This window comes from Puma concolor, chromosome C2 (genome assembly GCF_028749965.1).
Source record: "Puma concolor isolate L17-30 chromosome C2, mPumCon1.1.hap2, whole genome shotgun sequence".
In the NCBI taxonomy this organism is placed as follows: Eukaryota; Metazoa; Chordata; class Mammalia; order Carnivora; family Felidae; genus Puma; species Puma concolor.
This window is the reverse complement of record NC_141675.1, coordinates 65,727,229-65,752,667: the sequence shown is the minus strand read 5'-3', so window position 1 is coordinate 65,752,667 and position 25,439 is coordinate 65,727,229. Positions and strand designations below refer to the sequence as shown.

Here is a 25,439-nt window from a genome sequence, read left to right as displayed (position 1 = left end):
TACTGCTAAAATTCGTAATAACATTTATTTTGCTATACCCCATCTCCTTCCTAGCAGGCTGCTTTCATGCTCTTAGAGGCTTGGGTGGCTTGGTTCTGCAAGGGGACAGCAGCCTCCTTGCTTTCATAAATACAGAAGAAATATCACCTGGGTCCAGCGAGAAAACCAATTCACATTCCCTCAACCTGTTGGAAGCCCTGGTTTAAGAATTACTTCACTCTACTGGGAAAGCGCAATTTTCATTTGCCATTTAAGAATGTTGGTGCATTGAAGGATAGGAGTTAAATAACATATATAAAAAAGATGATTACTTAAAAAAATTGATCCCTACAGAAATGTTCCATTGACGTTCAGTATACCAAAGCACAATGAGAAATGGCATTTTCTGGAGCCAGCACGGAGGTTGCCATGGTAAGAACGATTTTTTTTTTTTCAGTTATCTAGAGAAAGAATAAAGTATCAGAAACATGTGCGGTTTGTTAGGTTCTAAACACTAGCATAGGGATGTTTTTTTCTTTCTAAAAAGGAGAATTTAATGGAGAATAAAACCTGTCCTAGACCATGACTTCCTAAAAGGGTTCCGGTTCTTCAAGGAGAATTGTAAACGTATTTGATTGGGGTAGGGGGAGGGGGGAGGGGGCCCTTCACTGTATAAAATGTCATTGAGGGACCTCTGGGGTGTTTTTTTTAGTATGGCCCGAGGAGCTGGAGATAACACCAGCTCTCTTTCAGGGTTGTTGCTCAGGTGTGCAGTAATTGGAGATCTCCTTTCCTCTGGCCCCTGTGTCTTTTATGTGCTGTTTCGTGCTGAGCAAAGCCAGGCTCACAGTGTAAAGCCTCTCAGCTCTTTGAGTTACTGCAGAGAATGCACGTGCATAGAACTATTTTAGACTTTCTGCAGAAGTTAGAGGGGAAATGAAGAAGATCCGTTTGAATTGCACAACCTTCCTTCTCCCTATCTCAATTCAAAAAAGAACAAACTTTAAGTATTTCTATTCTCTAATGTTCCTTCTTTGGCTGTTTTGGCCACCAAAGTCTTCTCTTTGGTGGCCTCTTTCCACTCAGGACCCAGGCTCATGGGCTAATATTTCTCCTAAAATCCTTTTCACCATTGTTTTTCCTCCCCTCTATTTTGTTGAAAAATTTCAGTTCTACACCCAAAGTTGCACAATCCAAATCATCATGGTTGGACGGGTTCAACAAAGTCCTCTGTTACATAAGGGCTAGAAACACTCTGTGTTAAGGACCTTGCCCACTGCCCAGGACAAATTAGGTCCTCCTCCTCCTCCAAAAACAGCATCCTTGAAATTCAGCCTCTTTTTACTTCAGCAGTTTTCCTCCCAAAAATTGTTCCCTGCAGTTCCAAGAATCAAAGACTCCTAAAAGCTGAAAGCTGAAAAAAGTTTGGGGAACAAATTTCACCCTCTCACTTTACAACAGAAGATCATTATGGACCAGAGAGGGAGGAAGGACTTACCTGCCCAGGGTCACCTGGAAATTACAGTGATGAAATTGGGAGGATAGCCCAGGTCTCTCAGTCCTTCACATCCCCCAACACTCTTTCTGCAGCATCTGTGACATTCAGAATATCTTTGGCTATAATGTACAGTCAGAAATACATTTTACATTAGACGCTCCAATATCCATATGTGTATAAATATATGATATATGATACTTATAATTACTACATGTGAGGCATGCTAATATTTTCTGTTCTTTTGTATTCAATTTCACATTTTAAAATATTGGTCATAACTCTCTAACTTGATTTCAGGCCCCAGGAATAGGTTGTAACAAAGGGTTTGAAAAACATTGTACTACAACCCACTATCAAGTTCATTTGAAGTCAGGGAAGGTTTCATAGAAAAGCGAATTCTTGTGTTGGAACTCAATATAGAAGCAGAAAAATTGAGATAAATAGATGAGATAGAACAAGGATGAGGAAATGTGGTGGTTACTAGCATGTATGTAAATATCTTCTCAGATAAACTATTTGAAGAAATAAAGAGAATAATTTAGGAACCAACACGTGGTAAATTCTGGTATTAAGTATACTGGTGAGAATTAATAAAAGATGGAAGGAATACTTCAGTTCAAAAGTAAAACTATTTTATACTATAGAGAAAATCTTAGTTGTACAAGCTAAGTACATAGATTTCTTAGTTCATAGTGATACACAAACTTGTCATAGATTTAAAGCACCGACCGCTCCTTTCCTGTCCTCACTGGCCTTACCTGCTAATTCAGCCTCCATATTCCTCATTTTCTCCCCATTCTAGATAAAGCTGAATTTTCTCTCAGCTGCCTTTATCTCTAGGGGTCAGGTTTCTTTAATGACAAGGACTCAGGCGCATCTTTCTTGGTTCAGACCTCTCTCTCTTTAGCTATGTGTCTTCCAACCCATGACTACCAGACACTTCCCATAGAAATTCCCAGCCAGGCCCTTAGCTCTGCACCCTGAGCCTCCAACTCCTCCTCCTGTATGGAGCCTCGAATCTGGAACTTCTTTCTTTCCACAGTCTCTAAATACACTCCTCTATTGTTCTTGACATTTCCCCATGGGCTACTTACACACCCTACTCCTCACTCTCATTTAATCCATGCATTTAACCCTTCTTTCCTTTTGTGCTTCCAGAATTCATGAAAGGAATAAGTTCTTTCACAGCTCACTACCCCATTCTTGATCCCAGGCATTGACTCCATTTTGGTCCTTTTTGGGGACAATGGCACAGAGATCCCTGCAGAAGCAAACCTCAGAGTTCTCAGGAGGAGAGAATCCTAGAACCAGACCAGAAGTTGAGAAAGAGCAGAGGCAACCACAGAGCACAATCCCTGAGACTATATAGCAGCCAGGTTGGAAAAAAATTCTGAGCACTTCTTTCCTTCCCTCGTATGCCTTCCTTCTTAGTCTCACCCCACCACTTTGGCTGAAATCAATTGTGAGACCTTCTACCATATTGCCCCTGTACTAACTCACTTTTTTCACTCAAGTTTGTTTTGTTTTTTATGTTTATTTATTTATTTTTGAGACAGAGAGAGACAGAGAGAGAGAGAGAACGAGTGAGGGAAGGGCAGAAAGAGAGGAAGAGAGAATCCCAAGCAGGCTCTGTGCTGTCAGCACAGAGCCTGATGCAGGGCTCAAACCCACAAATGGAGAGATCATGACCTGAGCCAAAACCAAGAGTCAGACACTTAACCAACTGAGCCACCCAGGGGCCCCTCAAATTTTAATTATAGGTATTTAGGTTTATATCTCAATGCCTATATATGTCTCTGTGGCTGTCAGTGCCTAGCCCCATGCTATATAGACAGCAGGCATGTAATCAATGACTGTCAAAGTGCAGTTATGATCCCACACACATCCTAGGTTGCTGCTTCAGTCCACTCTGCCTCTGCTGTACCCCAACCCATATTTCCCAAGACAATGCTCTTTCCAAAATGAAAGGAACCAAAGTTCCCAAGTAAGATTGACAAGTGGTCTGTATCTGGATATTTTCCATGACACATAATAAACTCAAGGAATATCCTACCAAACCCAGAAATGTGATCACTCCAGTCCTTGGGAAACATTACAACCTTGTAAGTTTTATTGTATAGATCTTGTTAGTGCTATATTGAGTAGGTGGGTTTTGTTTCTTCCTTTAAGGAGTGTTATTTTGTTCTGGTGGGTAGTTAATATTCCTGCAGATCAGCCTGATCTTTTCTTTTTTTTTTTTTTTTTTTTTTAATTTTTTTTTTTCAACATTTATTTATTTTTGGGACAGAGAGAGACAGAGCATGAACGGGGGAGGGGCAGAGAGAGAGGGAGACACAGAATCGGAAACAGGCTCCAGGCTCTGAGCCATCAGCCCAGAGCCTGACGCGGGGCTCGAACTCACGGACCGCGAGATCGTGACCTGGCTGAAGTCGGACGCTTAACCGACTGCGCCACCCAGGCGCCCCAGCCTGATCTTTTCAAGATTGTTTTGAAGTTTTGTTATGGAAGATCTTGAGTTGCATTTATTCTAGCGGTAGATTAGCCCTATTCCTAAGGCATCACCTTTCAAGGGTCTCCAGTGAATGCCCAGAAGGTACAGGAAGGTTTCTCTTTTCTGGGAGGTTAGAATGGAAACGTCTTCCAGCCCTCTGGAAACTCCAATAGCTATTCAGTACATGGTTTCCAGGTGGCTTTTCTTTCCTCAGGAGTTCTTTGTCTAGCCCCATGAAGTTGCGTTCAAGGAACGAGCAGATTACTAGGCAGATACTTCAGGAATCACTGTGTAGATTTCTCTGTGCAGCTCCCTTCTTCTAGTACTCAGCTCAGTGAGATGGTCATGCGGTGCTTGAGTAGCTCCTCTTAGTGCCACAGTCTGAAAAATGCCTCCAGGCAGAAGGTGGGAGATCACCAGGCTCACACTGTTTGTTTTTTCCCTCTGGGATCACTACAACCGCCCATTGTTCAACATCTGAAAACAGTCATTGAATACATACATCCAGTTGTTAATGGGGGGAAGACTGGTCCAGTACCAGATACCTCACAGTCTTTGGAATAGGAAGTTATGTTAGTTAAATTAACCCTACACTCAACCTTAATGGAGAACACACTCTTGGGATTTATAGTAACTTTGAAAAAGCCTACGACAAGTGTTTCTACTCTCTTTTTTGTTCAACAAGAGAGGCCTGGTTAATTAGCCTAATTGATTTATTCTTTGTTGAAACAAGTGGTGGTCAAGATGTTCAGGCTGTCTGGGGATTTTGTACCAGCATTTCTGTGTCAGCCTGAAGGGCATCTAAGTTTCTAGCAAACCTGAGCCTAGAAGTTCATACTCTTTATAATGGTCCTGTAGGTTTAGGATTGCAATATATTCCCGTGTGCAGCAGATTTCCCCAAGGATCGTTGTTCATTGACTCTAACTGGGAAGGTAGCTGAATTCTGCCAGAATTTATTACTTTTCCCTGAAATAAGCCTTCCTGAAAGATATGGGTTGGGCATATGATAGAACAGAGTTTTGAGTTCATCAGTCTGACAAGGACAGGTGATAATGATCATCGCTGACAAGTGTGTGTTTGTGTAGCAGAATGCTGTGCGGTTCTGGACTTCATTGTTATCTGAAAGGTAGGTTGTGGGAGGAGGAGAGTTCTAGCTCTTAATTCCTTCTAATCAAAAAGAATCTGATTCCTATAAACAATCAAATATGTTCAAGTCAGTTCACAATACCCACCAGAGCACTGAACAGTTGGAAGTTTTCACCTTTTACTTAGATCCCCTGGGCTCTGTGAATTATAGATGCATCAACATGGCAACGGCACTGTTTTCTTTTTTATAATTTTGTTCTAGATGAACTGAGAGGACAGGTAGGGTTTATAGAGATTCATGACTAATTTCCAGGCAAGTATACTGGACAAGTTTTGATTAGGTTTGTTTCTTGTAGCCGTTCTCCCTTGCTTGAGGTAATACAATCAGAGAAGCAAATGCATCATTATCTGTATACTCAGAGGAAGTGATGCTTTTTTAAACTTTATTTAGAGTTTTGCCTCAAATCTCATCCTTCACTTACATATCTTGTACACTACAATCCACAGTGCCTATTTTTTAAAAATAAAATTCTGTTTTAAACAATCTTTAGGAATGCCTGACTCATGATTTTTTTAGTAGATAACGATAGTCACTGCAGAAGTTTGAGGTGCGTGAAGGTCATCTACTTCACATGACCTTGGTACCAGGTTATAATGCAAGCGAGTCTCAGATTTTAGCCAATCCGCATATCCTATATACCTTTAATTTCCCCAGTGAGAACTCATTCCAACCATTTGTCAGGCTAATCAGCCATTATTTTCACCAATTAAAAAAAAAAAAAAGCTTCTAATATTCACCATGCCAGTTAACAAACAAGGGTATTTTTTGAGACACATATAACAGAAGCATCTTAAATAACGAGTTCTGTAGTTCAGAATGCTGGCTGACCGTCGGAAATGTGCATTTTTCTTTTAGAGCCACAGACTGAGTCAATGCTGAAGCTATTTTAAAGTAAATTGCAGATATCTTAACATATTTTCAGACCTGATCACAAGTATCTCCATTGTTAAAGGCTGTGTTAAGTAAAACTCAATGGGTTTTGGGTTCCTTAAAAGCATTCATACACTGTGTGCACTGTCGCTTTTCCAAGAGGTGATAGGGAAGCTGGTGATGGTTCCAGCGTTCTGCACTTCCTAAACTCAGCTGGTCGTGGAAGCCTTTTTGGTAGTGTAGCCCATGGGACTAGTGTTCCTTAGAAACCATATTGGCAAATGCCAGTCTGGCTGAGTTATATAGGCAGATGTCAAGGAAAAAACCTGAAGGCTAGAAGACGGGTACAGTACTATAATAGATATGCAATAATAAGATCCTAACTAAGCGTGGGAAAGCAAGACATCTTGAAAAATCCAATTAGATATTTAAAAGCATGGGGCGCCTGGGTGGCGCAGTCGGTTAAGCGTCCGACTTCAGCCAGGTCACGATCTCGCGGTCCGTGAGTTCGAGCCCCGCGTCAGGCTCTGGGCTGATGGCTCGGAGCCTGGAGCCTGTTTCCGATGCTGTGTCTCCCTCTCTCTCTGCCCCTCCCCCGTTCATGCTCTGTCTCTCTCTGTCCCAAAAATAAATAAACATTGAAAAAAAAATTAAAAAAAAAAATAAAAGCATGGAATAACTTGGAACATTAGCATAACTTTAGCTAACCTTGACTGTAGAGACAGGCAAAGATATGCATAATCCAAAGGGATGTCATCTAAATATCTGCAAGTGTGATCTATCCAGGCAGGAATCGCATAAAAAGAATTCAGTATCCAATCCAGGAGTTCGCAGAGTAGGTGAATTCAGTCAAGTGGTGAGGCAATCTGTGTGTGCATGTGTGTGTGTGTGGGTGTAGGATAGGATCTGGAACAGATTCGGATCTGTCCCCTTTACATCAAAAGTCTTCAGGGGCGCCTGGGTGGCGCAGTCGGTTAAGCGTCCGACTTCAGCCAGGTCACGATCTCGCGGTCCGTGAGTTCGAGCCCCGCGTCGGGCTCTGGGCTGATGGCTCAGAGCCTGGAGCCTGTTTCCGATTCTGTGTCTCCCTCTCTCTCTGCCCCTCCCCCATTCATGCTCTGTCTCTCTCTGTCCCAAAAATAAATAAATGTTGAAAAAAAAAAATTTAAAAGTCTTCAATAGAATTGTCCATTCTTACTGTGTCTCTTTATTCTCCTCCCATCCATTATTTCACTGAAACCAGTCTGGTCAAGGTTGCTAACTGTCTCTAAGTGCTACCTCAAGTGGGTGATTTTTAGTCTTCTTCAGTTCAATATAACAAACATTTTCAAAACTTCATCTATTTCATCTAAATTTTCACTTTTATTGACATAAAATAAGTGTCCTCTTGTTTCCTCTTAAATATCTACAGCAATTCCAAATGTAGCTGTTGATCTCTGCCTATGTCATTCTGAAAGCATCTTTTTTAGGAGCTTTTCCGCCCCTTCATGTTCGCATGGTACTTTTCCTTTGATACTTTGCAGCATTTTCAGTGCTATTACTTACACAGCCTTGGTGAACCATTAATGATTGAAGGTACTTTACAAAATACCAACTAAATTGCAGAAAAAGAAGTTACAGCAGAGTAAACTACACGTTTCAGAAATCACAGAGTTCAGACCAGCCTGCTATAGTACTCACTGGCTCATAGTCTTTGTGTTTAGAGCTAAAGCTTATTGGCCAACAGCATTAAAAAAAAAAAAACCATCTGTAACCCTTGCTTTCATTTCCTGGAAATGTGCCATAGCACTCGAAACAAAGAAACATGTAAATGTGAATGTATACATAAATCGCATACATCACCATGGAGACACACACATCATGTTTTTAAATTTATTTCTGAGATAAACAGCATTATAACAAGTCAGAGCTGCCCCAGCCGGTATACAATGGGGTATGCTTCTAAATATAAAAGGCAGGGGCAAGTGTATGCGTAAGACAATAAACCTGAGTCCTCATATGTATTCCCATGATAGTATCCAGACTGGGTAGGACCTCATCACCTGATGTGAGTAGATTTGCCCTTGGAAATTTAATCCCATGCAATTCAGCTAACAACCCATATTTGTAAGGGATAAGGTGCTGGCATTTGTAGTTATGCATTGTAGACATTGATAACTATTATTCCTTCAAGACCAAAGGCAACAATATCTGCTAAGTTGTAGGATGCTAACATACCTGATTCTCTACTCATTGAATTGCTCCTCCTAGGTTTTGCCTTGGAGTTAATGTGAGCGCTAGGAGGGGGCTGGGGAAAATGACAACTCTCTTCTGTGCTGGGCCCCAGGCAGGTGCTGTGGTGAGGACCGACTTGTCGACTTGTCCTTAGGCATGGTGGCGGGGGGCGGGGGCGCACTATAGCTCGGGATCACAGTGTTCCTAGGGGTCTATGAAAATGTTTTCATTTCTATTAAAATCAGAAGAAAGGGGCACCTGGGTGGCTCAGTAGGTTAAGTGTCCGACTTTGGCTCAGGTCATGATCTCTGTTAGCTGTGCTAACAGCTCAGAGCCTGGAGCCTGCTTCAGATTCTATGTCTCCCTCTCTCTCTGCCTCTCCCCAGTTCTCTCTCTCTCTCTCTCTCTCTCTCAAAAATAAATAAACATTTAAAAAATTTTAAATCAGAAGAAAAAATCTAAATGTTTAGGCTGAATAAAATGTTTTGATATATAATATAGATGTATTTATCTTTATACCAATACAAACATAAAATTGTAACTTAACATTTTTTATGGAGAAAGGGGCCATCAAAGCAAAAGTGCTAAGAGCCCATGAGAGTCCCAGTGTCGTCCTGGTTGTGGCCAGAGTGGAAGTCTCTTCTGACTGGAAGATTTTGAAGTAGAAGACAGAGTGCTGCAGAGAAATGGCCTCTGTGTGTTTTCCCACAACAAAGGCAGAGGCAGTGCCTTAAAAACATCCCCATTTATTGATTCTTCCTGCCCCAAATCACAGGGCTGATCCGTAATAGAATACATCCATTGTATAGACTATGGGCAGCTGTTTCCTGCTCAGGGAGGTAGCAGGGTTCCCTGAGGGGTCAGAGTGGAGTGGCTAGTGCTTGTTGCGTGCAGATGCAAAAAGAAGTCCCAAGACAGGTGTGGTATTAATAACGTCACCAAAGTTTAACAAAAAGAAGCAAACCTATGACAATAATATTTGAAGTTGATAGGGGAGAGGGGTGTCTGAGAACTGTTGTGTCCAGGAGCAGCAAGTCCCCAAGGGGATAGGTTAGTACAGATTGGAAGAGGATGATGCAGAACTGTGTCTTCAAATATGCTATTTTACCCTGTCGTCCTCACTGGAATGAAGTAGGTATCAAAATTATCTGGAAAGCTTTTACAAAGCGAGGGACTCCGCTGAAGAGTCTAATATCTACCCCCACCCCTCCCTGACACACACAAGGGAAGTTTCCACACCCTCCCTTTAAAAATCACTGCCATAATAAGCTGCAATTACCGATGAGAAGATACTGTGCTTCTCACTATGCTGGATCAAAAAAAAAAAACACACACACACACACACACACAAAACAAAAAACTAATAACTACTGATGTAAAAGACAGAAGAGTACTAAGATACTGAGAGCTACCACTTCCCTCTTATGTACTATGTCCAGTTATTCTAGTACTTTGCATATTTTAACTCACTTTAGTCTTCACAATAATCCAACAAGGGGGGGTGGGCATTATTACTACAGTCATTGTATAGAGAAACAGGCACAGAGAGGTTAGGTAACTTGACTACAGTCACACAGACAATAAGTGTCAGTGCTGGTGTTCAAGCCCAGGCACTCAAGCTCTGGAGTTGGTACTATTACTGGTCGTTGAGTAGAGGAATTGGTAGTTAAAATGACACTAACATATGTCACAATACCTGTCCACATGAACTATTTACTAAATCAATACATTTTACCAATAACATCACTTGTGTTTTCCCAATTCCTTGTTTTATAAAACCCTAGGAGAGAACTCCCTCCATTGTCACTGAAACAGGACTTCTGAAATTCTGGGTGGATCCAAGCAGTTCATCTGGAGGGCCCTAGCAAAGAACTATCACATTTCAAACTTCCCAAATGAAGTAACTTGCCAAATTATGAAGTAACTAAATTCATACTTCAAGATGTTACATGTTTTGAAACAAATCTGGACTTATTCATATTTGTAATCATTTACCCTAATATTTCAACATGTGTTTCCTCTCTCCAGTGGATTACAGAATCCAGATAGATTTCTCAACTCGATCTTGAACCTAAGAACTCCTTCCAATTCACCACACATGTGTCAAAGTGCAAAGGTATTAGAAGCCCATTGCTTTGCTTTTTTCATCTTATGCTTCGACTACCCTACCATGAACTAGAGTAGGTCTGTAAGGGCACCAAGCTCTTCTTTTTTCAGCCTTTAATGCCCTGCCCCATGTGCTTGGAGCCTTGGAGCTCAGTCTTGGCCCACTAGCGCCATGCCCTTCCCCAACCTAAGGAGAATTTTACTGTTCAGGAAAGAAGGCTGTCCTTTTGAAAGCTTTTCTTCTATTGAAGACATTCAGCCATCTAGAAAACTTTTTTTCTGAAGGCACATCTCCCCTCTCCAAATTAACTATCTAAACCCAAAGCCAACCTTGATTTAAGGGTGGATAATAAATTGTTTTACATCCATGACGATCTGCCCAGTTGAAAATGGAAACGCATCCATGACAAGAATTGTGGAAAACTGTGAAGGGAAGCAAAGTGCTTTGTCTACAGAAGTAAAATGGCATGGGAATATTCTGCCCCTTCTTTTTATTGTGTGTGTAGCATTTAGTGTATTTTTATGATTGCAAAAAATAATACATAATTACCATGGCTATTTGGAAAACAAAGGTACAAAAGATAAATATAAAATAATCTATAGTTTTACAGCCAGAGATAACATATGTTAATCATGTTAATTCATGGGCATATGTCTATCTAGTCACTAAAGGAAGGACATGTCCTGTTGACTCTTTTGTTATATGACTGTTTTTTTCCTCTTCAATCAATATATTCTGATATTTTTCACATCATGAAGTATACTTCTACTTAGTGATTCTTTGTTGATGTATCTGGTCTAGAAATTGGATCTAACATAATATATTTGATATATATTTAGGTTGAACTACATAAAATTGCCATTTTTGCAGGTCAAATAGTTGAATATCATCAATTTTATATGTTTCCACCTAATATTTTCCCACCACTGGATTCTTAGGTTATTTCCAATTTTTTATCTTACAAATAATGATGTGATGAACACTTTGCACATAAATCTTTTTGCAAGACTATGAATCTTTTCTTAGGATATATTGTTAGTAGTGAAATCACTGAGTCAAGAAGGATGGACCTTTGATATGGCCTTTGATACATGTTGCCAACTTTTCTTCCAGATAATGCTGAGTTATAATCTCTTTGGCAGCTTTAGTGCTTAAACCCCCCCCCCAAAAAAAAACCTCAATTATTCTGTTTAGCTAATCTTCATACTAAAGCAGGAAATCATGTCACTGTTGGTTACCTTCCCAGCATTTAAATTTTATCACACAATATTTTTGCATGCCCAGAAACTTTATAAATCCATGGTTAATGCAGATGAGTGATAAAGCTTCCTTGAACCCAGCACCCAGCTTTTTAGTTCATGAGAGCTTAGTTAAAAAACTAGAAGAAATGCCTTCCCTTCCACTCAAGTCAATTCCCCTAGACTGCATTACCCGGTATGATGCTAAAAATGGCCAATGCTTCATTTGTGGGCATCAAGTTAAATTGCACTAGAAGATGCAGAAGCCACTATTTTGTTTTGTTTCTTAGTTGTTTTATATGGAGAATAGTGATACAGTCAGTGAAGGAAAGCTGAGGGAAGATATGGTGTAGTTACACGTGTGCACATGTTTATGTGTATGAGTGCATATTAGGGAATCCTGGGGTTCATTCTTCTACAGGTAGCAATTGATTGGGGTGTAAAGGAAAGATGTTAACAGGTTCTAAAATTTTTCATTTTTAAGTTTTATTTTATTTATTTTGAGAGAGAGAGAGCAAATGGGGGAGGGGCAGAGGGGAAGGGAGAGAGAGAGAGAATCCCAAGCAGGCTCTGCACTGTCAGCACAGAGCCCGATGCGGAACTCAAAGTCACAAACTGTGAGATCACCACCTGAGCCGAAATCAAGAGTCAGATGCTCAATTGACTGAGCCACGCAGGTGCCCCTAAAAAAATTTTTTAAGTGTGTACCAGCCATAATGAGTCAAAAGCTGAGGTGACAAAACCTGTATCTGAAAGTTCTTGCTTTAAAATCTCATCACATTTTAGATATTATTTTAAGACTTTAAGAACATGGTTGCACTTGACTTGAAAAATGTTATCTAAAATATTCTTACTATGTGGACTTCCAGACATTTTAGAATCAACATCTTTGTAGGGAAAGGAAACAAAACTCAATTTCTTTTCCACATGTTGTCTAGTTAGTAGTATTTCAAGTGCTACTTCTGAGTTTTCTGAAGTCCTTTTCTATACAAATCAGGTAATTTAGCCCCAAGCATCTTATTTTGCCAGTGGAACTTATCTAGTAATTGCTAGTTTTATAGTTCTCAAATTGCTTTGGGGAAAATTGCTTTCGGGAGACAGGAAAAGACTTTTGTGATCTTTAGACTCAGATTAAACTACCTAAGTTTGAAAGAGGACATTGCAATAGACAATGTACAACCTGATAGAAAATATATCCACATAATTTGCTTATATGTAAAACAGACAATATGCACATGGGGTTATCAAGGCAGATAAGAAAATTACAGTCATTGTAGTCTTTCTCCTTTCATAGAAAACCTCAACTCATATTAGACATTTTCCTGATAAAGAATATGTTTTAAAAATCATCTGCACCTCCCCACTCACAAGCTGTACATTTGTAAATCTGGAATGACAGGTGAGTGATAACTCTGGTTATCAAAGCAGGAGCAGGATTTATAACTTAAAGTTTGTTATAATAACACCAAAATTCTAATTATCCAGTTAGTAATAATTTTGAAAAGCTACAGTAGTGAGATTGGTAATCACACCAGTGCTGCTGACAGTGTAAATTAGTGCAAACTTTCTGAAGATGAAGTGACACTATGCTTTAATAAACTTAACATTTTTGTATCTCTTAACCTTGTAGTTCTGCTAAAGTAAAAGGGCAATTTGATATGTGGGGAAAGATTCATGAACAAATGAAACATTCGTACTATTAATTTGATTGTAGTGTTTGGAAACAATCCAAATGTTAGAGGAACGCATAAAAAGTTATGTCATATGCTGGAAAATTATGTAGTAAAAAATGACATCTTCAAATGGTTTCATAAATGGAAAATGAAAATATTAAGTGGGTAAAGCAGAACATATTATATATTTATTATATATACATAAATTGTATACGTGTAAATCTTTTCACATTACTAATTCCTTGTCACGATTTGGTTAATATAGGCTTAAATGAGTAGGAAAAAAATCTTGAAGGAAATATACCAAAGAAACAAAAACAAAAGATATGGCAAGAATGATTACTGATAATTACTGCTTTCTGATGTACATTTTTCTCCTATTCTAATTCCTCTGAAATGAATACATATTAAAGTGAAATAATATTTTGAATAAGAATATTCATAAAATGAAAATTTTTAAAGTAAAAAAAAAGAATGGAAGGGAGAAGAGAAGGAAGGGAAGGAAGGAGGGAGGGAGGACAAAATACTGATTTCAGAGTGGTTTGGAAATACTGATTTCAGAGTCAGACACTCTGAAATCAGTGTTTTAAGGAAAATGTTATTCTGAAAAAGAAAACAAGAAAATCTTGGTTGGACTGATGAATGTGGTAGTACAGATATGACTATTTCTCCGTTTCAAACTGTTCCATGATATGGGACAGAAAGACACATGAGCTGAAAGATAATAAGAGCTAATAGTTCCCATTAGGTGGACTTTGGTCCCTGGAGTTTAAAAACAAAGATAATGTGGGTAAATGTGGTGGTATTTATTTGGTGTATGTTTGGTAACTCCAATAACTAGGTATCAGCTACCCTGAACATAATTCAAGTCTCTCCTCTTCAGTGAGGCCCTTCCCCGCCTGGTCAGGTTCTGTGAATATCTGTCACAGACTCATCTTCTCATTCTATCTAGTATTTTTCTTTCTAGGGGCCATGGTTCATATCTTTCTGTGTCTGTTACCTAGCACTACCTACCTTGTCAGACGCTTTATTGCTGCCAACAAAGGAGCATATGTTAGTCCAAGTTCTTGGTGAGAAGACAAAAAACTGATTCGGAATACTTTAGTAAGAAAGGGAAATCATTGGCAGAGTCTTGGGTTGCAGACAGAATGCAGAAAAGGCCAGACATGCAGATCCCAGCAAAAACAAGGCAGGAAAGCATAGCCAAGAACTTTTCACAGAAACTGCCTCATAGAACGTTGTCTCTACTGTTGTTGCTGTGGACACATGGCTGCAGTTGCAGGGACTAAGAGCTGTCTGATCCCACTTGACAGTCAAGAACTGGGAGAGACATCCGCCTGGCCACTCTCGCTGCCGGGGGCAGGGGAAGTGTAATGTCCATCTTCCCTGGCCTCTGTACTGGGAGTCGAAGCTTGACCCCCTCGCTATTGTTGAGAGTCTCCTCAAAGAAGAAGCGTGTTTGGAGAGTGGGCAGCCAAAATGTCAACTATCCGTTATGAACGGCCATGATGATGAAACCCTTAACATCACTTTCAGACACACTTGGGGAATTCATACCTCCTATTCCTGCAACTTTAGTTTTTGTGAGTCTGAGTGTCCTGGTTCCCAACAGGAGATCAATTACACCATGCACATAGTAAGAGTATCACTGAATTTAAAGCTACAGCTGCCCCCTTGTCATTTGAGTCTACTTGAGCCAATAGAACAGCAGGCACAAAAATAATTAGCACACTTGCAGGAGTCACTGATGATTACATGAAGGTAGATTTTATGCTACATAATGGGCTAGGGGGGAATATATTTGGCTCTCCGTGTTCCATTGGGGCATATATTAACACTTCCATACCCAGTTTTAGTTGCACACGGGCAAGTACAACCACTCGCCAGTGGCTCAGACCACCCCAGGGAGGAAGGTCTGGGTCACTTAACCAGGCAAGCCACGCAGACTAGCCACGCAGGCTAGCATAAGTACTAACAGAAAGGGATGGTAATCTAAATAAGTAGAGGAGGAAGATGGTGGAATGTCCATTGTTGTCCCAGGACAAACTGCAGTAGTGGGGCTATAGTGCCCCGCATCAAATCTGCCTTTGTAAGATTCCCTTAGAAATTGTGAAGAATCAGGGGCGCCTGCGTGGCTCAGTTGATTTAGCTCAGGCCATGATCTCACGGTCATGAATTCAGCTCAGGTCATGATCTCATGGTTCATTCTGTGGGTTTTAGCCGTGCCTTGGCCTCTGTGCTGACAGCTCAGAGCCTGGAGCCTGCTTCAGATTCAGTGTCTCGCTCTCTCTCTGCCCCCTCCCACCCCCCACTCTCTCTCAAAAATAAACATTAAAAAAAAATTGTGAAGAATCTATACGTAGATGGAGTGAACTTGATATAAGAAGTGAGTGGATCTGACCAGTACATGGAGAGGATATGGTGAGTGCTGTTGATGTGTCACCCAGATCCAGTTTACTGAGCTGGGGCATCAATCACCACCCATCTGCTGTGCTCCTTCTCCAGAGAACCGTCTCCAGCCAACAGGAGCTGCCTCGAGAAGTTTTGCCTTCCCACCCCACCACATGTAGGAGCAGCATGAAGCCAATGGCTGACTGACACAGGACCACAAAAAGCCAGTCCCCTTGTCTCAATATGAGATAAACAATGTGGTGCAATTTATGCTCCAGAGCTTCCTATGGGATCAGCGTGAAGGTGGGCCCCCACTGAGGCCTCCTCCTTGCTAGCCAGCTTCCCTCACCCTATCCTGGGTTCATGGTTCCCTCTCTCCTGAAAGTATCCCTTCAACAAATCTCCCGCATACGCATGCCCATCTCAGGCTCTGCTTCTAGGGTGATCTTGAATAGTCACCATTAAATATTTTTTAAAAAGACTCTTTAAAAAATTTATTTATTTTGAGGGGGGGCAGAGCAGAGAGAGAGGGAGAAAGAGAATCCTCAGCAGGCTCCACACTGCCAATGTGGAGCCTGATGTGGGGCTCGAACCCATGAAACATGAGATCATGATCTGAGCCGGAACCAAGAGTCAGACACTTAACTGACTGAGCTACCCAGGTGCCCCTAAAAAGACTTTCTTATTAATTACAAAGAATTTGATGTCTTAGGTGGTATTTTAGTTGTACTTCTGTAACAAAGATCCTTTCGCCAATTAAAACTGTTATATTTGGGTCACTTTTTTCCAGTTTTTAAGTTTTTCCAGAGTGTGCTTTGTGGGAAACAAGGTTCCCAAGATAGTCCACACACACACTCACTCACACACACACACAAAACACAGTAAAGGATTTTGTGTCAAATGGTTTGAGAAACCCTGCAATGTATATGTCAGTCTGGGAGACTCGTGCACGTGATCCATGAAAGACTGTGAGGTAGCAGCACCCAGTGCTTAAATGCCCCAACAGATCTGTTTTCAAATCCTAGCTCTGCCACTAATCAGGCTTGGGATCATCATTTAGCTTTTCTGATCCCAAGTTTCTTATACATAAAATTGATGAGCATATACCTTATAATTATAATGCAAGAATGAAACAGTAGAATGCACAAAAAGCACTCAACACAGTGCTAGGCACATAGTAATCAGCAATAAATCATGACAAGTAAATAAATAAAAATAAGTGCCTTGAGTTGCAGGGGAGAAGACTGTTAAATTTTCTTGACCACAGAACCCTTTCTTTTTTAAAAAACATACGGGTCAGATTAAAAAACAAAAGATGCATTTCAGAAAATGCTGATTTGGTGAAATTGAATCATGCTCACTCATTACAAAGTAGATAGCATTATGTAAGAATTGAACCAGGTAAACAGTTAAGCAAGATAACTTGGGCAAATACCCCCAGTGACAATTCAGAGATCTCTGCATGAAAAACAAAGCAAAACAGGGGTGCTTGGGTGGCTCAGTCAGTTAAGCGTCCGACTTCAGTTCAGGTCATGATCTCATGGTTTGTGAGTTTGAGCCCTGCGTCGGGCTCTGTGCTGACAGCTCAGAGCCTGCTTCGGATTCTGTGTCTCCTTCTCTCTCTGCCCCTCCCCCGCTTGTGCTCTGTCTCTCTCTGTCTCTCAAAAATAAATAAATGTAAAAAACAAAAATTTTAAGACAAAACAAAAACCCAAAAGTAAAGAGTCGTTATTTTACTTCTAAGAAAATTAGCCCCTGCCTTGCTTGTATTTTCCAAATCAATGCTAACTTTCCACTTTGGCTACATGATTGCCCAAGTATTCTTGATATTTGCTTACCTAGTTATATGTTATGTGTCAACTTGAAAAATTGGAATCCCCCTGCATCTTGAGTCTGGGTGACCCTACTTTATTTACAGCTCCCACCCCCAACCCGGCCCAGCGCCCCTGGGAGGGATCAGAGAGAGCACAATGGGACAGGAAGAGTAAGAGGCTCTGTAATAGCAGAGCAGTAGCTGGAGCCAAAGTAAGAGGCAAGGTGCTTGTGCTTTACTTGATAGGGCAGGAGGCTTCAGCTAGAACATTTTTATGGAATTAAGTCAATAAAGCAGTTCCTTTATTCCCAGAATAATAATGAAAAAATTTCAGAAAAGGAGATTCTGTAGGTATTATGTTAGTTTGCTACGGCTGCCATATAACAAAACTGCACAGACTGGGAGTTTTTATTTTGTCATGGTCTGGAGGTTGGAAGTCCAAGATCAAGGTGTGGGCAGGTGTGGTTTCTGCTGAGGCCTCTCTCCTTGGCTGGCAGATGACTACCCTCTCACTGTGTCTTTGCATGGCCTTTTCTCCAGATGTGCCCATCCCTGATGTCTCTTCCTTTTCTTATAAGGACACCAGTCCTATTGGATTAGGGTCCCAGACTTAAGACCTACTATACTTACTTACCTCCTTAAAGGTCCCATCTTTGAAAAAAGTCACATTCTAAGATTGGCTTTCAACATATGATTTTGGGAGGAACATAATTCAGTCCATAACATATTCGGTAAAAATATAGATCAGACATATTTTTTGGCTGCCATACATTCTATCTCTTGAAGAAATATTTATTAGCCTTGACCTCAGTGAAAGAGTTCATCTATGAATATTTACTGCTATAGTGTACTGCAAGGTATGACTTTCCTCTCTGCACTCCTAGGGAAATGCTATTTGCATACAGAGTAATCATTTTAAAATCATTTCATCACTTAGAAGAGAGTGGATCTCCTCTCTCACAGAGCCTTCCCCAAAAGGCCATCTGTGTCAGAGTCATATACTTCTATGGGGAGAAAGAGCCAATTTGGGGTTGGAAATCAGTATTCTAGTCATGGTTTTACCTCTGTGTAGTTGGAAAGTTCCCTTTCCTCCTTAGGGCAAGGCAAATTCACCCTGCAGCGGTTCTCTTGGGAAACAGGTTTCCGTTTTGGCTTTTTTTTTAAATTTAGGTTCAAAATGTGTCAAAGATCATCTGTGCTTTGCTGTTTTCAGGCAATTCTTTTGTTAGCATATCCAGCATTTGGATGGCATACAAAGTAGCTAACACATTACCATGGCATGAGTCCAGGCTTACAAACTAAACAAGATAAACTAGTTGATAGAAACAGAACTTTACAATACAGACTCTGATTTCAACAGAGGGGGCAAAAACCCAGAAAGGTTATTTTTTGTTTTTTTGTTTTTTGTTGTTTTTTTTTTTCTTTTATTGCCACAGATATGGTTCCCCACCCCCCTCTTCCTAACAAAATGTTTATAAAGAGAAAGAGTGTCTCTTCCAAGTTTTTTTCTTGGATGAGTTATTTGCAGATTATGTGTTTTGACGGCCTTCATATGGGTGGAGAATAGAAAGAGCTGTCATATGGAAATTCATCAAATGTTAGAGCTAATAAAAAGGCATTACCATAATACAGTATAAGACCTTAATTTTTCATATGGAGAAAAAAAACCCAGAAAAACTCAAGGTCCTGAAAATTAACTAACCAAGTCCAGATGTGTCAGAGATAGCATTGGGTCATTGCCATGTCTCCCAGCTAAAACATGAATTCTTCTACACCAGAGACAGTGATTTATGCTTCTTTACATTTCCTTTAAATCCCAGCAACTGCTGGGCACATGTAACACTCTAAAAACTCTTGTGTATCAACAATGCCATTATCCTAAAATGATGGTAGAGTCTAAGAGCATTAAAGTTCTCAAAAACAGAGGCACCTGGGTGGCTCAGTCAGTTAAGTTTCGGACTTCAGCTCAGGTCATGAGCTCACAGCTTATGAGTTTGAGCCCCATGTCAGGCTCTGTGCTAACAGCCCAGAGCCTGGAGCCTGCTTCGGATTCTGTGTCTCCCTCTCTCTCTCTGTCCCTCCCCTGCTCGCATTCTCTCTCTCTCTCTCTGTCTCTCTGTCTGTCTCTCTCTCTCTCTCAAAAATAAATAAATGAACATTAAAAAAATAAACATTTAAAGTTCTCAAAAACAAACAAAAGGGCAGTGTTAATTTCATAACAGAACCATGTAAAATTATTTCAAAAGATTAATATAGTTTGGTAAAATAATCCCTAAATCTGATGGTATCATCAAGGGAAAAATCACCATGTGATTACCTAATATGCTGTCATATAGAATCAAATAAATCTTTCAGAGTTAGAGAGAACCACAGAAATTATCTAGCACTAGCTCCTAATTTTACAGCTAAGAAAACTAAAGAAAAAACAAGAATAACTAAGACTCTCTCTTGAAGAAGAAGCTGAGATAGCTTTTTATAAAAGACAGTGTAGTATCGGCAAAGCAACAGGCAAATAGATCAAAGGACAAAATCGGGAACTCACAGAAAAGACCTATGCACTTATCGAAACTGGATATGTGACCGAGTTATTACTAGAGATGGACAGGAAAAGAGTGCATTTATCAATAAAAGGTTCTGGGACAGTTGGTTACCCATATGGAAGAAAAATAACATGGCACATCCTACCTCATTCCATAACAAAAAAATTTTTTTAATCCCAAGTAGATTGAAAGCATAAATGTTAAGACATAAATACGTGGAATTTTATACCATGTTTATGACTTGGAGTAGGAAAGGATTTCTTAAACAAGACATAGAAAGCACAAAACATACAGAAATAGATTAATAAATGTGACTACATTAAAGTTAAAAACACCTGCTTATCAAGACACACTATTAAAAGAATGCAAAGAAAATCCACAAAAATACCAAAAGATACTGGCAACACATGTAAATAACAAAGGACATGTATCCAGGATATGTGTAGGTTTTCCATGAATTGATAAGAATAAGACATTCCAATAGAAAAAGAATGTTAAAGACATTTGAACATTTACTGCATAGGTGGAACCCTAAATGAACGATAACCTAGCAAGAGATATTCAATCTCACTATAAGAAAACACAAATTAAAGCCACAATGACTTCCAATAATGCACCCACCAGACTGGCCCAAAACTTCTACAATACTAAGTGTTGATGAGTGTGCGGTGCAATAAGAATTCTTTTACTGTAGGTGGGATTACAGATTGGTGCTAGCGCTTGGAAACTTTCCCTAGTGAGGCGACATGAACATAAGCCACAACCCAGATAAATGGACACGCGTGTCAGGGAAATGTGTAAAAGTACTCATGGCAGCACTACCTATCCAAAACACGAGAAAGCACCCAAAGTCTTTTTAGCAGATAAATTGTGGAACATGTATGCAATTAAATACCCAAAAGCAATGAAAATTTTAACAAATTACGGTTCACACATCAACATGAATGAAATGTAAAAATAATAAGACTGAGTGAAATAAACAAGTCACAAAATAATATTTCCTGTACAATCCCTTGTACATAGAATTCAGGTGTGGTAAAATTATTTTTGTTAAAGCAAAAAACTGGGGCTTCTGGGTGGCTGAGTCGATTTAGTGTCCGACTTTGGCTCAGGTGACGATCTCATGACTTGTGAGTTTGAACCCCACATCAGGCTGACATCTCATATCCTGGAGCCTGCTTCAGATTCTGTGTCTCCCTCTTTGTGCCTCCCCTGCTTGTGCTCTGTCTCTCTGTCTCTCTCTCTCTCTCTCTCAAAGATAAATAAACATTAAAAGAATTTTTTTTTGAAAGCAAAAAAAAGGAATACAAAAATCAAGATAGCTATTTTCTCTGGGAATAAAGAGAGCACAAGGTAGTGTCCAAGTTATTGGACAAGGTAAGAGATTTTATTCTAGATCAAAGTCTTATATTTATGACTTGGGTTATAGTTTATGGCTTTTATGGCTTTATGATTATTGTTTATATTACACATATGCATGTTTTATATTACCTTATCTATGTATGATATATTTTGCACCACAGAAATAATTTTTTTAAAAAAGGAAATAAAACCAATATGGAAGAAAGGGTACTAGGCTTGGAGTCAGGAGGTACTACCATAAATTCAAATGTTAAAAAAAAAAACAAACAGGTTTCTGTAAACATTTAGTCACTCAACTGTTCAGTAGTGGAAAGAGTATTTAGAGCAAGGAGAAGCAGAGTAGTGGATAGTCTTTTTAAGTTCTTTGGATAATATCATGGACTACTTTTGAAGTCTGGGGATACTTAAAAAAAATTTTTTTTTAATGTTTATTTTTGAGAGACAGAGAGAGACAGAGCATGAGCAGGGGAGGGGCAGAGGGAGAGGGAGACACAGAATCCGAAGCAGGCTCCAGGCTTGAACTCATGAACGGTGAGATCATGACCTGAGCCAAAGTCAGACACTTAACCAACTGAGCCACCCGGGTGCCCCAAAGCCTGGGGATACTTAAGCATCATTCCATTGCCTACATATCAAGTACTTTCTGAATGCCAGACTCTTTGCAACATTTCTTTGTGTTATCACAACAAATCTACAAAGACTGTGCTATTGTATCTGTTCTATAGACAAGAAATCTGAGGCTCAGAAAAGTTAAATGCCTTGCCCAAATCAATCCAGTCAAGAAGGAGATAGTACACCAGAACTCCTTAAACTCTATTGTGCAGATGAATCTCCTGAGATATTAAAATGCGGATTCTGACTTCAGGAGTTCTGGGAACCAAGAATCTGCATTTATAACTGGTCCACAGACCCACTCTGAATATCATGGTTTCTGGAGCCATGCTGCCTGGAACCATGATGCTACCATTTAATAGTTTTATGGCACAGGACAGTTACATTCCTTTTTCTCATCTGTAAAACGGGGGTAATAATAAGGCTTAGTTCATCAGGTTGTTGTGATGTTTATAATATTCATGCAGGGTTTTGAATAGTGCCTGGCATTTAGAAAGCATTTGAAAATAGCAGTCATTTTTAGTAAGTAACATAGAGCTACATTTCTAATGAAAATTTCACTATTACTAAAGGAGCTAATAAATTATACCAGAGAGCCCTTGGCACAAACATTAGGAAAAATTGCCAAGAGAATCCTAGCAAGAAACTCTGCCATTTTGACTTTTTATACTCTATTCATCCGTCTTGCCCAATCTTGTTACTTCATGTAACTTTATAGAAAAATACTTAATACCCAGCAGACTTGCTTATGTGGAGAATAATTTCCCACATCTTTCTGCAAACTAGCTGCACTATGTATGAGGAAACAATTTTCTGGGAAAACAGCTAAGACTGGGAATCCATCCAGTTGTTTAAAACTGCTGATCAAATCCAGACTGACAAACAATTAAAAAAAATGTTTTTTCATGTATTTTTGAGAGACAGAGTGAGACAGAGTGTGAGCGGGAGAGGGGCAGAGAGAGAAGGAGACACAGAATCTGAAGCAGGCTCCAGGCCCTGAGCTGTCAGCACAGAGCCTGATGTGGGGCTCGAACTCACGAACCGTGAGATTATGAACTGAGCCGAAGTCGGATACTTAACTGACTGAGCCATCCAGGTGCCCCAAACACTTTTTAATAGAAACTATTTTGAAGTTAAAACATTACATTAAATGGAATCATTGACTAATGGTATTTTGGGGGTATTTCTCACTGTTTGCAAGTGAGAAACAGCATTAGTACCAAAGTCCTCTCTTCCCCAACATCCTAACAACACTGCTGTCCCTCCCTAATCATTCAGGTTCCAGCTGTGATGTGGTCTTTGTTCATTCCTTTCCTTTATCAGCCTGTAAGATTATATTCAGCAAGTTTATAAAGGATCTTAACACCACCAATAACCGTGGTCTTTGGTCAGTGGAGAAGCAAGCCAATTAGCTTGGTTGTAAATGCACTTTCCAAAGAAAATAAATGTGTGTTCCCATTTGAAAATGCAAGAAACCTACTGGGAAATAATAACTTGGATGCCATAAACCACTCCTGCCCACCCCAACAAAGGGACGACAATCCGATTCAGCCAAGGGACAAGCAAAACAACTTAGCTGAGTCTCCACAGGTACATCTGTCAGAATGATTAACCTTAGTCACAATCAGACATAGTGACCTCCATTAGTTAGATAATGGAGGTGAAAACAGATTGTGTTCCTTTATTTCCTGGCCAATTACACAGCCCTATTTTCCTCTGTGTTCAATAGAAGTGACCTAAAAGCTTTTGAGGCACCAGTCTAGGTACAACAACCCTTCAAAAATTATTTTGTTCTCTCCTTTCTTTGAAGGGGAAAATATCCCAAAGGGTGCTGTTTTGTAGACCAGCAGAGACTGTTTAACTGCACTCTGGAATAGAGAAGAAAAGCAAATCTGCCTGGTGGCATTTGCAGTTGGATTTCCTCTTTCAGACAACAATTAATTTAGCCCATTGTCTGAAAAAGAGGCTGAGCTCACTGTGAGCTGAGCTCTGTTTACACTGGATTCTATCATTTCGTTTCCATAGCTTTGTGAGTTTGAAAGTCAAACCAAACTCATAATTAGGTTACTTGTTTAGATAAAATATTATTATTATTATTATTATTATTATTATTATTATTACTATTTGGGGTTAAAATTCTCTCTGGGAATGTCCCACAAAGACACGAGGGAAGTGATACAGGAATCCCAGAGTGCTCTTTCCTGAAGACAGAGGAAAGGTTGCAAAACCTACAGAAACACAGGAGTATCTGCGAATTTGAAAAATTGTACAAACATTGACTATGCACCAGTTTAATGCTGAGTTACTGAGACAAATGCAAAGGGTCTCTGCCCTCAGCATCTCATACCCCGTTCGGCAGGCATTCAAGATTTGGTTCTGCCCTTCTCAGGACAGCACAGGAGAGGGGCAGCTACTAACTTACTGAGAGGCCAGGCTAGCCCCCTGACCTCCTTTCCCACACTGGTATGCATATCACCAGCTTAAAAGGAACTTCTTGGTCACAGATCCACACCCAGAGTTGCCTAGAATACTCCCCAGTCGTTGTATCCAGGAACTGGTTGGTATAGGCTGAGCCACCACACAGGATGAGTTGTGGAAACTTCTCCAGCACACTGAAACATTTCAGGCCTGCCCTCCAGTACTGGCACCTGGCAACCACAAGCCACCACCTTTTCCTCTCTTCCTCTGAGCACATGCTCCCGCTCACTCCCTTCCTGTAACAAGGCCACTGTGTGACACTTCTGCCCTGCCGGACCGCCTTCTCTCTCTCTTTCTCTCCACCTCTTCCTTCCCACTTACTGCTTCTTCATGAAGTGCTGAAGTGCCAGGAACTCATAGCACCGAAAATCAAAGATTAATAGAAAAGCGTTTCCCTGTGAGGTTGCACTGGAGTTGTTTTCTCCCTCCTCCCGCCAAGCAGACTTCCTGGTCTTTGTTTATCATCGGCTCAGGGCTAAACTCACTGAACCTAGCAGTCTCTGGGCTGCAGGGCTAATGGAGGAAGGCCTGGCGGGAAGCGAGGCAGCTGCTCTCACCTCACTTCCATCCTTTGCCTACTCCCAATGCCATGTAGCTGTTAGAATCCCAACGTGACAGAAGAGAAATTCTGATCAGAGAAGTTAATTGGCCTGCCCGGGAGCACACAGCTCATATGGTCTCCTTCTGAGATGCATGACCAACCCCCCACACAGTCTTGCAAAGCCTCTTGATCTTTTCCTGCCCCCAGAGTCGAGGGCTCCTCTGCATTACCACAGAAAACCATCTCTCTCTCTTTTTTTAAGTTTTTATTTATTTTGAGAGAGAGGGAGAGATTGAGCATGAGTGGGGAGGGGCAGAGAGAGAGAGGGAGAGAGAGAATCCCAAGCAGGGATCTCTCTGCACTGTCATCGCAGAGCCCAGTGTGGGGCTCACACCCACGAACTGGGGGATCATGAAACCAAGAGTCAGACACTTAATGGACTGAGCCACCCAGGTGGCCCAGAAGACTGTCTTTTAGAGGTGGA

General features: G+C 40.4%; 1 long non-coding RNA gene across 1 annotated transcript; it reads right to left on the bottom strand.

Annotated features, from left to right (window-relative positions):
* LOC147577301 (uncharacterized) lies at positions 1–25,188 on the bottom strand. The gene is made up of 2 exons (XR_015255796.1): positions 24,736–25,188; positions 1–1,572 (listed from the first exon to the last, which is right to left on the bottom strand). It is a non-coding gene; the product is annotated as an uncharacterized LOC147577301 (long non-coding RNA).
* Between the last annotated feature and the right edge of the window lie 251 nt (positions 25,189–25,439).